Source organism: Pyrus communis, chromosome 1 (assembly GCF_963583255.1).
Source record: "Pyrus communis chromosome 1, drPyrComm1.1, whole genome shotgun sequence".
Classification (NCBI taxonomy): Eukaryota; Viridiplantae; Streptophyta; class Magnoliopsida; order Rosales; family Rosaceae; genus Pyrus; species Pyrus communis.
This window is the reverse complement of record NC_084803.1, coordinates 24,259,397-24,272,540: the sequence shown is the minus strand read 5'-3', so window position 1 is coordinate 24,272,540 and position 13,144 is coordinate 24,259,397.

Below are 13,144 nucleotides of genomic sequence, written 5' to 3'. Positions count from 1 at the left end.
GATGTATTTGGCGAAAGGATGCATTTTGGAGCCTTTTGGAGCACTTTTGGGCACAAATTGGATAGTTTATGCTTGGAGCAAAAAGAATGGACGAAATTGAAGAGTTGATGTCGCAAGGATTCCTACTACGACAAGGATTCCAATTACGAGAAGGTTTCCAAATTGAAGGAAGTTTCCCACTCACATGAGGATTCCTAGTTGGACGAGGATTCCTAATCACACAAGGATTCCTACTTGAAGTAGGAAAGTTAAGCCAAAGTTTCCTATTTTGGTTGACCTTTCCTAAATCAAGAACGCTCTAAGTTTAGCAACTAAGATGGCTCCCGAGCACCCTTGGACAACAAACAAAGGTTCTTTGCAACTTTCCCTTCCTTGCCGTGCAAGGAAGGTTGTTTCCTTTTCTTTGTGTAAACTTCCCTATTTCCATCCGTGTTAGGACCTTTCCCTTATTCTAATACCTCTTGCTTTGTGTCTTACCTTTCCCTAAACTATGTGCCGCACCCTTCCCTTGTGTTTCCTGATTTCAATTTCCTATTTCCTAGTTTAATTCACTTTCCTAGTTCTAAAATTTTCCCTAAAGTCCTAATTTCTGATTTCTTGCAAGGAATAGACTTTTCCTTCCTTCTTTTGCACCAATTTTGTACCTTACCTTAAATTCCCTTTCCTTGCTGTGCAAGAGGTTTAATTTCTGACTCTTTGCAAGGCAAGGACATTCCTTACTTGTTTTAAATTCGTGCATTCCCCTTTTCTGACCTTATTTGGACTTTATTCACTTACCTTTTCTATTTAGACTAGGAAATCTGAATCATAACTCAATTAGGTATGTTATTAACTTCCCAAAACACTTATAATCAGCCCTTGGCTGAACCCTAGAGGGGGATTCACCAAAAAAACACCATTCTGCAACCCAGAAACACAACCAGCCATTCCACCTTCTTCCACCATCATTGCCGAGTCCTCCACCACCTTCCAACCATCAAACACTCCTCCACACTCAACCTACATCCCTTGCCGTGCCTCTAAACACCCCAAATCCATTCTACATCATCAAAACAACCCAGAAACCATCATCACTCAATCTGCCGCAAGCAAGGGAAATGAGATAGATTCACTCAATTGTTTGGCTCTTCATTCTGAGTTGTTGAACAATTTTGGGTGTATTCTATCTTATATTTCAATGTCTAATTCATGTAATCTTTGTTTTGCTTTGAGTATGATTGGCTAAATTCGTTTTGGCTAAAGGTGTATTCGAAACCATGATTATATATGTGAAATAAGTTGACTACTTCCAGTTATCGTTGCATAAGTCGTGAATACAATTTGCTTAACTGTTTGATTTAGAACTTATTCTTGTATGTTGATTGAGAGTGCACGCTTAATTTGCATGCTTGAATCTGGTGCTAGGGTATAAGTGTGTTTCACCTAATCGTTATGAATTTATATTCGCAAGTAGTGTAGGTCACTAGTCACGATCGTGTTAAGTAGATTCCTGGCAGGAGTATCATGCTTTTCATAGTTACAAATGCCTTGTCGATGCTTATGATTTCCAAAGAACGTAATGATTCTAACTTGTGTCTTTATCATGTTGTTCATATAGAGAACTTGTTAGGAATAATTTGGTTGCGATGCATATTCATCCAATTCAATGATTCTAGGGAAATTTGAAGGTTAATTTAAGCGGACCTAATTAACTTGGAGTGTCGAGGTTCATAACTTATTGAATTGATAAATGGAAATTGATTTACGTTGCATATATTTCATGTGTGGAGAAGAACCCCTTAGCTATTCCATCATCCATTGGTTCATCACAAATTGTCTTACAATCTGTTTTTCTTTACAATCTGTCCATTAAATTTAATTTCGCTCAAACACAATCCCCCCATATTTTGTTAAGTCTTAGTCATTATAATCTGTCTTATTTTGTGTTTTTAAGTATTTTGAGTCACAAGCACTTTCAAATTCGTCCAAATCAAGTTTTAGTTTCTGTTTGAGTCAATTTGATTGTTTTAGGCAATTTTGAGTGTTTCAAATCTTCTTTGAGTCATAGTAGTCTAGTTAGAGTCTTTAAGTTTAGTTTTTGTGTTTTTAAGTCAATTTATATTAGATGAGTACCCCTAGTTAATCCCCGGTTAGAACGATCCTTACTTACATCATTACTACAATTGTCACAAATAGGGTTTAATTTGTGTGTCACATTCGTAACACATCACAGCCAATGCTGGACTTCCTCCCTCGGGCAATCAAGCCTTGTTTCGCAGCCTATCCCTTGAGCAGTTGCTCTCATTGGAGCTGCTCTTAGAGCAGCAATTCGAAGAACACCCATTTTAGGGTTTCCGACGGATCGAGGTGAATTTAGGATCTTCCCGGTCGAATTGGACTTCAGCCCAAGTATGAAAATTCTTCCTCGTGGTGTGTTCTACAATTTTCAAAAATTTGGTAATTTTTAGTGTTGGTCGGAAAATTTGGTTTCCGTTAGCCGAAAACTGTCACTTACAGCGGTGTGTGGCCAGTGGGCCGACTTTGCCTTTTTACATTAAATTTCATATTCTGAATTCATATTTGATATTTGTTTGATGTGATTCAATCATTTGAACCTAGTATCGCTAACATTCGATACTTGAAAATTATAATAAATGGTCTAAATAAAGCGGTGAACTACGAATGGTTTGATCCTGTTTAAGGATACGTAGACAGTCTAACAAGAAAGTTAGATGCAGCCATAAAGTAAACAAAATAAATTTTAATTTAGGTTGTATTTTATCTTACAAGTAATGATAAATGGCGGAAAAAAATTTAATTTGTAATACACAGGGGGCAGATGTAGCCAAGTGAATCAAGGCAATGGATTGTGAATCCACCATGACTTTATTTTTGACCTATCACTAAGTATCGCTTCCGAATAAGTTTGGATCATTACAAGCTCGCGGTGCCACAATCAACCACTGATGACAGCTAACTAGTAGTAGCTCCCAAAAAAAAAAAAATTAAAAAAAACAACAAGCAAGAATATCTTCTTACATTGGTGCAGTGTGGAGAATAAGAAAATCAACGACAAACAACTGTTTGCAAGGGTAAGCAAAGAAAATGACAAGGGGAAGGGGAATAAATTTCCTCTAGCTTTCTTTCTTTCTTGTAGGGATACAAATTGCTCTCCATATTTACTTAACTCCCTACTTAAGATAGACTTAAATAGGTTTTGGTGGCAATTAGTTTCCCTTTCCTAAAAGACTTTATTTCTAAGTCAAATTGAAAGATCTTCATCAAATTGGGAAACAACTCTCTACTTATCTAAGCAGCTTGGGATTTCTACACTTATTGCCCTTTCCTGCGAGCAACCCAGCAGGTTTTGGGGCATTTGTGGAGCCAAAAATAATCTCAAAAATCCACAAAGCGACACGTGGACTTTAGCTCAAGAAAGATATGACTGCCCTCATTAAATGGGCAAGGCTTTCAAGTTCCCCACGTGTAGCTCAACATCCCTGGAAGTTGAAGCAGTGGGTGCTCAAGTGGAAAAGTCAAAGCTATTAAAGATAAGAATTAACTACTAAATCCTATCTTTAATACAATCGTAAATGAAGACCGACACACTAAGTAAGAATCCCTTTCACAATCAATTTGGGCTATTCTCATCATAATTCCAAGATATTATCTCCTAATTAATATCTTGGAAATATTCTTTCCTTGCGCATATCATGGATGACATAACTTGGCCAATAAGAAGCCGCCATGTGTAAGGCAAAACCCTACACCGATGGTCGGTCACTACCTCTTATATGTACCCTTATTTCCACCAAATTTTGGTAAGTTTTTCGCTATACAGAAAACCCTCAACACCCACTCTATTCAGAGTTACTGAGTTTGGCATCGGAGATCGATTGGCCAAACCACCCCCTCCCCTAACTCCTCGTGGGCACGTGAAGCTTTGGTCTTTGATCAAAGGTGTTGATTGTTTTGTAAGTACTTTTTCGTTAAGATTGAAGACGGCGAAAATTTACTACCACGGTTATATGTTTGTGAATAATATTTGGGTATTTGTGATCAATTTTAGGATTAGGGTTTATTTGAATCAAGTAAAAGGGATCTTTGTGATCTTGATCTTCATCTATGTTTACTACTAGTTGTAGTTGTTGTGTAGAACAACATGAATCCCTCCTGCCCTTTTCATAGACAATTCATGCCTTAGACCATCTCAAAATCTTGGGTTAAAACCTAAAGTATTTCACCCAGAAAATTGAAGTTTTAACCAGAAACAGTTTTTCTTCTCCAATGGTTCTAGGTTAAAATTTTAGCCCCGAGAATATTAAAGAATAAATTTAGGCTAGATTTTCTTTTTAGTAACCTTTTTTAAAATAAAATTGATGTAGATTATCATAATTTATTTTAGATTATCATATTTATTTTTATGAACATTTTAATAAAAAAAAAATATTAGATTCTGATAAAAGTTGAAAATCACTAAACCGACCCCAAGAAACATGTATTTATTGAGTTTTTGGGTGAATTTGATTTAAAGAATTTTTTTTTTAATTGTTTTAGCCATTGGGTTTAATTTTTGTCAATTAGAACTTTCTTTTTGTACCGTTAGATTTGATCATATTCGATTTCAAGCATTGGATTTATTGAATTTAAAAATTAATTATGTTTGAATTTTGACTCTTGGATCAACCAATGGTCTAATAATTAAAACCGTCAGATCAAAAAAGAGGCATTGGGCTCATTTTGGGTGACTAACATTCTTGTTCTGAGCTCCACGACCTAACCTCATGGCGAAGAAGTTTGGGCTCAGGGTGAACAACCTGTTTCTTGGTGATGAAGGCATCCAAAACCTTGGCCCTTGTCAAGGTCACGTACTGGTTCGCAAAGCCAAGTTCAGTATCCACCCAATCTGCCTAGCTAGTGGCCTCATTGTAAGGGAACTCAAAGTGGATCGACACGGCAAGAAACAATCGACTTTCGATGTAGCATTTGGAAATAGGCGTGGGATCAATAGGAGGGAAAAAGTCTAAGGAAGGCTTCTATTCCTTGAAAGCCTTGTTCTGAGAACCAAGTGGAGCCAGCGACCTACCTCGCTGAAGGCCGTCCTCAGTAGTGAAAGACTTGTCCACTGTAGTTAAGCACTTTGGTGATTCCGCAGCCATAACACACTTATAGAAAGCAAGTGTCAAACCATAAATACTACAAGCCAGTGCAACATGCAGGAAGAAATATGCAAGCATGCAAAGTGAAGCATGGCAAGGAATCTACCTTGGGAAAGCAAGCAAGCATGCCTCGGGAAAGCAAATGGGTACATTCATAAAATTCAAAGCCTTACATGCAAAAGTCTAAGACTTTAACATGAGACTATTTTTCCTACAAGCTATCATGCAAAACACATGCATATTTCCCTACACATGCCATGCTATCAAAGCCCTATAAGATCTAGCCAGGGAAAGTATGCTATACGCATATTCGAGCAAAAACAGGCTATATGCAATCAAGCTAATCATGCCAAGTAGATCGATGCAATTAATTGATCAATCCCACTCAAGCACGCATCAACAGTAAGCAAGCCAAGTTCGATAACAATTGCACAGTATACATGAAAAGTAAAAAGTAAACACACAAGATTTCGAAGTAGCAAAACTACCCAAGGAGTGGAGTTCGATTTCGACGGAAAAAGCCACACCCCTTGTGCGCCCTTGCTGAAACCTTAAAATGTTTGGAACATATAATCAAAAGGAAGAAATGCATGCCTAATTTCATCACTAGGGAAAATAGAGAAGGCATAAAAGGGAAGAAAAATTCAAAAATGGTCTAGGGAAGAACTTCCTTACCTGAAAAAACCCTTGTCGCAGAGCACGGAGAAGTATGAACGAGATGGCACAACCTAATACAGAAAGCAGAAAGGAATTTGAAAGAAAAATAGTTATGGGAAATTTGAAGAATGAAGGAGAATTAAAGGATGAGAAGGAAGATCAAGGACAAATTAAATACTTGTCCTAATGAGAAGAGCAATTTGTAACGATTACCAAATGGATGAGAAGGAATACCCAGAGTTTCTCCATATGATTGGACATGCACAGGAAGCAAGGGAGCACAACGATAGGGAATTATCTGCTGCCATATGGGAAAAGGAAGAGTCCTATCAAGAAGCCCACGTAAAAAAAAAAAAAAAAAAAAAAAAAGAATCCCTTGGGCTTGGGTTGATTATTCAGCCCACTTAAGGTTTCTCATAGCCCAAATAATCAAGGAGGCTAATGTTGGGGCCAAGAAATGTCACGCACCAATCCAACCAAGTCTCAAGACCCAATCGTCCTACATTCAAGCCCAAATACATGCTATGCCACGGTGATTAAGCCAGATATTCACACCATGCTCATGCCTATTCATCACACCATGCTTCATTATGCTAGTCACTATTCATGCTAAGCCCAAGTCACATATTCGAGGCTTGTCAAGTGGATTGTGGTGCGGATGGTTACGGAAGGTTATCAGGCCTACGTGGAGTTAGGGTCATGAAAAACTTTGGGCTGGTTGGAGGCCCAAAGGTCCAAGCCCATACCCTTTGCATTTCACGCAAGCATCATTGAGAGAGAACTAGCCTACTTTACCCTTTTCCCTAGCGAGTCAACCCCCTTAGTTAGAACTAAACTAGATTTATGCATTAAATGCATGCTAAACCCAGCAAGTCAGGCATTTAACATTGACTTTCCCTTCCCAGCTTGCACAGACAACCAACGTGCGAAAGCCATAAAGCGCTACCAAAAGTAGCGCTTGCGGAAAACCATGCCTCGGGAAGAAGCAAACTGCAGGTCTCTACAATGTAGCTATCTTACACCAATAGGGGAATAATATGAGAGTTAGGGAGAAATGAGGGGAAGACTAAGCCACAAAGGGAGATTCCCTTGAAGCTTAGAGGAGAACCTTTTACCTACATAACGGGGGAGAAACCATTAGAGAAAAGAGACCACAGATGGAGGGAGAACACAAACAAGGTAACACAAACTACACCACTCCATTGGGTTAGTTTAATCCTAAATTTAGGTTTTAACCCAAGAGTTGGAGATGGTCTGACACAATTTCTCATCTTTTCTCTTTTTTTCTTTGAATTTAATGAAATAATATTAGAGAGCAAATGGAGAGGTGTAGTTTGTGTTATATATTAACACAAAGGGATGAGGATTGGAGAGGGGAAATATGGTAAGATAACGGGAAAAGATAAAGCTTTTAGCAAAGGAGAGCCAAACCTAATTTGTTGCAACATTGGATCACATGTAGTCCTCACTACTATTTATTTTTAGAGTCAATTTTAACAATTGTGACAATGTTTCAATTAAAAAGTACATCAATTAGCTAGATTGTAAAGGTTATAGATTTAACAATCAAATTTTGATGTAAACAACAATGTCGTATGCTTGTTAATGTTATAAAAAGTGTTACTATGCTTTTCTATGTATCGCTTTCTCAAGTTCCAATGCCTTCTCAAGTCTATTCACAAATTCAAAGGCCTCCTAAACCTTCAAAGAGTAAATGTCCAAAAAGAAAGGGAAAGAAAAATGCTGAACGATTCAAAGTAGTGACTTGAAACACCAAAACTTTTTTGTTGAATTGCATAAACAATCTTTTTTCTTCGGGTTATGCCTCGTCAAAATTTCATTAGGTAGCAAAAACCCAAAGGGAAAAATGCTTCTAATCGTAGGGGAAAAAGAGTATATTAAGATCAAGCAAGTATACTTTAGGATACTCCCCTAAGTTTGACATAATTCCAAAGAGAACTAATAGTGTTACAACTTAGAAAGTTTACACATGCATATTCCTTGAACAAGCTTCTGAAACGTCGCATTCAGTAGTGATTTTGTGAATAGGTCTGCCAGGTTGTCATGTGAACAGATTTGCATGACTTCAATCTTCTGATGCTCTTGTTGCTGATGTGAAAAGAAGAACTTCGGCGCAATGTTCTTGGTGTTGTCTCCTTGATGTAACCCTTCTTGAGTTGTTCGATGCATGTTGCGTTATCTTCATAGATCTTCGTGGGGACGTCAATGATGGGGTAAAGATCATAGGAGCTTCGAATATAGCCCACAATTGTTTTCATCCAAAAGCATTCCTGAGTAGCTTCATGTAAGACGATAATTTCAACATGGTTAGACGAAGTGGCAACTAAGGTCTGTTTTGTTAACCTCCAAGACATTGTGATGCCTCCAATGGTAAAGACGTAACCCGTTTGAGAGCACGCATTGTGCAGGTCAGATAAGTAACATGTGTCGACATAACCAACAAGGCGAGAATTGACTTGAGAACCAAAGGCGCTTATGGCATCACTCGAGGATCTATAGGGATAGAACAGACCCAAATCCATATTACCCTTAAGGTAACAGAAGCTGTCTTTAACACCAGTCCATTGTCTGCATGTCGGTGCAATATTGTATCTTGCCAAAAGATTAACAACAAAGAAGATGTTGGGTCTAGTGCATTGAGCTAAGTACAATAAAGTGCGGCTTGCCAAAAGATTAACAACAAAGAAGATGTTGGGTCTAGTGCATTGAGCTAAGTACAATAAAGTGCCTATCGCACTTAAGATAAGGAAATTCGGGTTCCAAAATCTCTTGTTCATCCTCCTTCAGATGGAAGGAATCTTGTTTTGCATTTAGCGATCGAACGACCATAGGTGTACTCAAAGGCTTCGCTTCATCCTCGTTAAAGTGGCGCAACACTTTCTGGGTGTACTAAGATTCCATCTAAACGATGCTCCATCTCGAGATTAAAACAATATTAAGTCTTTGATAAGATCTTTCATCTCAAATTCTGACTTCAGGTGCGCGGCATTTCTCCTCAGCTCTTCAGGAGTTCCGATGAGGTTCATGTAGTCGACATAAACAGCAATAATCGCAAAACCGGAATGTGATTTCTTAATGAACATGTAAGGGCATAGTTTGTTATTCACATATCCTTGACTAGTCAAATACTCACTTAGATGGTTATACCACATTCTTTCGGATTGCTTCAAACCATAGAGTAAACGTCTCACTCGAATTGAGAGCGTGTTTCGAGGTCTAAAACTATTTGATCCAATCAAAGTAAGTCCTTCAGGAAATTTCATATAACATTTCATATCAAGATCCCATAGAGATACGTAGTTACTACGTCCATAAGCTGCATGCTTAGTTTTTCAAAAACTACCAAACTAATAAGGTAGTGAAAAGTAATCACATCCATAACGGGTGAATAAGTTTCGTCATAGTCAATCCTGGACGTTGTGAGAAGCCTTAAACAAGAAGATGAGCTTTATAACGCACAATTTTGTTCTTCTCATTAAGCTTCTAAATGAAAACCCATTTGTAGCCAACTGGCTTTACATATAGAGGAGTATGAGCTATAAGTCCAAACACCTTACGTTTCGCAAGTGAATCAAGTTCAACTTGGATTGCTTATTTCCAATTTGACCAATCAGTTCTATGTCAACATTCATCAACGGAACATGGTTCAGTGTTATCGCACAACATGATCTCAGTAGCTACTACATACACTAATGCATCGTCGATTATCATCTCACTCTACACCAAACATCATCCAAGCTAGCATAATGGACCAAAATCTTATGATTCTCAGAGGGTGAATTCGTCTTTTCAAGGACGCTTCCGTAATCTAGAATTTCTTCATAAGTTGGATATAATGAGTAAGCAATAGTCGGATTCATAATAGGCTTAGTGGCCTGTGCCATGGGTTTCCTCTTTCGTGGGTGTAAATCCTTTGAACCAAGAGGTATGCCACGCTTTTATGTAGGGGCAGAGGATTGGCTAGCCGCTAATGTACGTGGATAGGCCACTAGGGCGTCCAAGGCCTCTAGGAGGGAAGTTCGTCGTACATTTGGTACATCCATCTTTGCAGGCACGTTTGCAGCTGGAATATGTGATCTTGTTACTCTCACTAGATCTGTGAAAGCATCTGGCATGCTCTGAGCTACGCTTTAAAGATCTAATATGCGTTGCGCTTCAGTTTTAGATAGAGCGATGCGGGGATCTAAATAAGACAAAGTGGGAGTCGTCCTTGACAATTTGCTTCGTTCTTAACTCCCTTTAACGAAGGGAAGATTGCCTCATAGAAGTGACAATCCACGAAATGAGCGGTAAAAAGATCGCCTATCAAAGGTTCTAAGTAATGAATAATTAAAAAAGAATCATATCTGACAAAGATTCTCATCCTTCGCTAAGGCCCAATTTTTTTACGTAAGGGTGGCGAAATCTACACATAGTGCCCCACAACCAAAAATGCGCAGATGCGATATGTTGAGTTTGTATCTATTAACCAACTAAAGGGCGCTATATGGTTGGGTCTTAACACGCATCAGGCGGACCAACATGGCTGTTTGCAATATTGCATGGCCCCAAACAACGATCAGGAGCTTGGTATCAACGATCAAGCAATCATTTGTAAGCGCTTAATGAATGCCTCTGTAGGCCGTTTTGGGTGAGAACATGGGGTACATGATGTTCAACTTCAACCCCAACTAACATGCAATAATCATCAAAAGTTTTAGATGTGAATTCTCCAACATTATCCAATCAAATATATTTGATTGGATAATCAGGGTGGTGAACCCTGAGCTTGATAACATGAGCCAACAATTTGGAGAAAACAACGTCCCTTGTGGACAACAAACATGTGTGACCAACGTGTGGAAGCTTCAACCAAATGATTCACAGGGAGGGTGAATCAGTCCACAAATGTCCCCCTAAATCCTTTATAGAAAATAGGATGATTCGAGCAAATCTTGTCATAGGAAGGCTTAATGATAAGATTTCCCAAATAGTAGGTTTGACATGCGATTCCTTGAATCAAACCTAAACTTTGGGTTATTGGATGCCCGTGTGAAGATTTAAGGATACGGTGCATCACTGTTCATCCCGGGTGTCCCAAACGATCATGCCACAGTATAATTTCATGCGTAGTCCCTAAGGTAAGGCCAACCACATAGTGGCTCTCCATAAGGCGTATGGTTGTAGTATACAAACCACTTGGGATACACTCCATCTTCTCTAGAATATGCTTCTGGCCATATTCGTAGGAAGTGAGGCATAGAAATTCAACTCTGTTTTCCACGTTGGTTTCAGCGTGGTAATTATTGTCTTGTATGTCTTTGAAGCTCAACAACATTCTCTCAGAACATGGAGAATAAAGTGCCTCATCAATGGTCAAGATCGTACCATTGGACAACATTATACATGTTTTACAGTATCCTTCGATCACATAGGATGGGCCTAATAAGGTTGTTAGATATGCATTCTTACGTACGAAGTTAGTGAAACAGATGCGCTCGCGTAAAACAGTGTGTGTGGTTGCATTGTCTACCAAACAACTAACTTTCCCACTAGTCATACCAAGAAAGTAAAATTAATTTGAATAGGTCACATGTATAAAAGTTCTAAAAACAAATATCAATTCAAAATAATTTAAGTATTCGAGGATGATAATTAAAAAAAACTTAATATCCAAAATTAAAACAAATAATCCAAACCTAAAGGAAAATTGTTCAAACTTAAACAAAAAAACAAGGTAGGTTCGCCCACTTAGTGGAATTCAGCCCCAGGGGTCTAAAATTCAACTACAAAAATGGTCCATGTCTGAGATTATAATCTTCCATAGGGGTGACAACCTCTTCAAAATTAGAATCCTCCATCTTGGTACTCTCCGATTCATCCACTTGCATAAAGTTTGATTCAAACTTTTTACGATGAAAATGATATTCAGCTATAACCTTCGAATGAGCATGGAAAACAGGGAACCAATGGTCCTTTGAACCACAGCGGTAGCACATATCCGTATCCATGGTGTCAGGTGCTTTACCCTTGTTCTTTAAGTTCGAGGCCTTGAAAGCGAGGTTGGAACACTTTTGAGCTTAGTTTCCTCCCTTAAATGGGCCTTGGCTCTGTTGACCTTTGACAGGGTGGCTTTTGGTTGCCCTTACCACATTTATGTTGGCATTTTAGGTGTTGGTTTGTGCTATAGTGTGCTTCAGGTAAAGCAGTCGCCCTAGTAGGTCCAGCTTGATGATTTTTCATCAACAGTTGATTCTGCTTTTCAGCAATAAGTAAAACAGAGATCAAATCCGAAAACTTAATGAATTTCTGAACCTTATATTATTGTTACAGGACAATATTGGTAGTAGAAAAGGTCGAATAGGTCTTCTCTAGAAGATCTTCTTCGGTCAAGTCCCCATTATAGAACTTGAGAAGTGATCGGATTCGACAAACTTCATAATTATATTCATTCATAAACTTAAAGTCTTGGAAGCGCAGATACTGCCAGTCATGTCTTGCTTCAGGCAAGAAGATGTCTTTTTGGTGATTGAAACGATAGGCCAAAGTGACCCAAAATGCTTATGGATCTTCCTCAGCAAGGTACTCGACTTGCAATGCATCATGAATATGCCTTCAGATGGAGATCATGGCAATGGCTTTCTTAGCTTGGCCAACTGGGTCATCTGTCTCAACTTCAATAGCTGGGCACAAATTCTTTGCGGTGAGGTGGAGCTTCACATCTTGGACCCACTTGAGATAGTTTTTTTTTTCTAGAGACCTCTAAAGTGGTGAAGTCAAGTTTGTTCAAATTTGACATGTCCATATCACAAAGTAAATGGACAAGAATGTGGTTAGTCTAATGGAGACAAATCAATCCATTCACATGGGACTAGAACATTCAGGTTTTAATAGATATTTATTGGTTTAAAGTTACATGAAAAGTTTTGGGTTTTCACGGGTGATGTTTTAAGAAAAACTTCAGGTTTTCAAACAAGGCATGTTTTGAAAAACTTTAGGTTTCGAAAGAATTATGAACTTCAGGTTCATATGTTCTTGCAGACAAACACAAATATATATACAGAAATATGCAACCAAAATATGCAAATAGGTCTTCGGGGCCTATAACTATAATTGAATTAATTATTTGGACTTCAGGCCAAAATTAAAGTTTGGGTGAAAAATTATAAACCTGAAGGGTCTAAAAAAGTAGGCTACTAACACTTGAGGCCCAAAACAGTGGGCTGAAACCCACAGATGGGCTGAGTAAATTGATGGCGTGAGGTCCAGGCCCAAAAATGGGCTAGGATAGGCACGGGCCTAGCTGCAAGCAAGCCCATGGTAACACGGGTGGGCTGCAGGCCTAAATG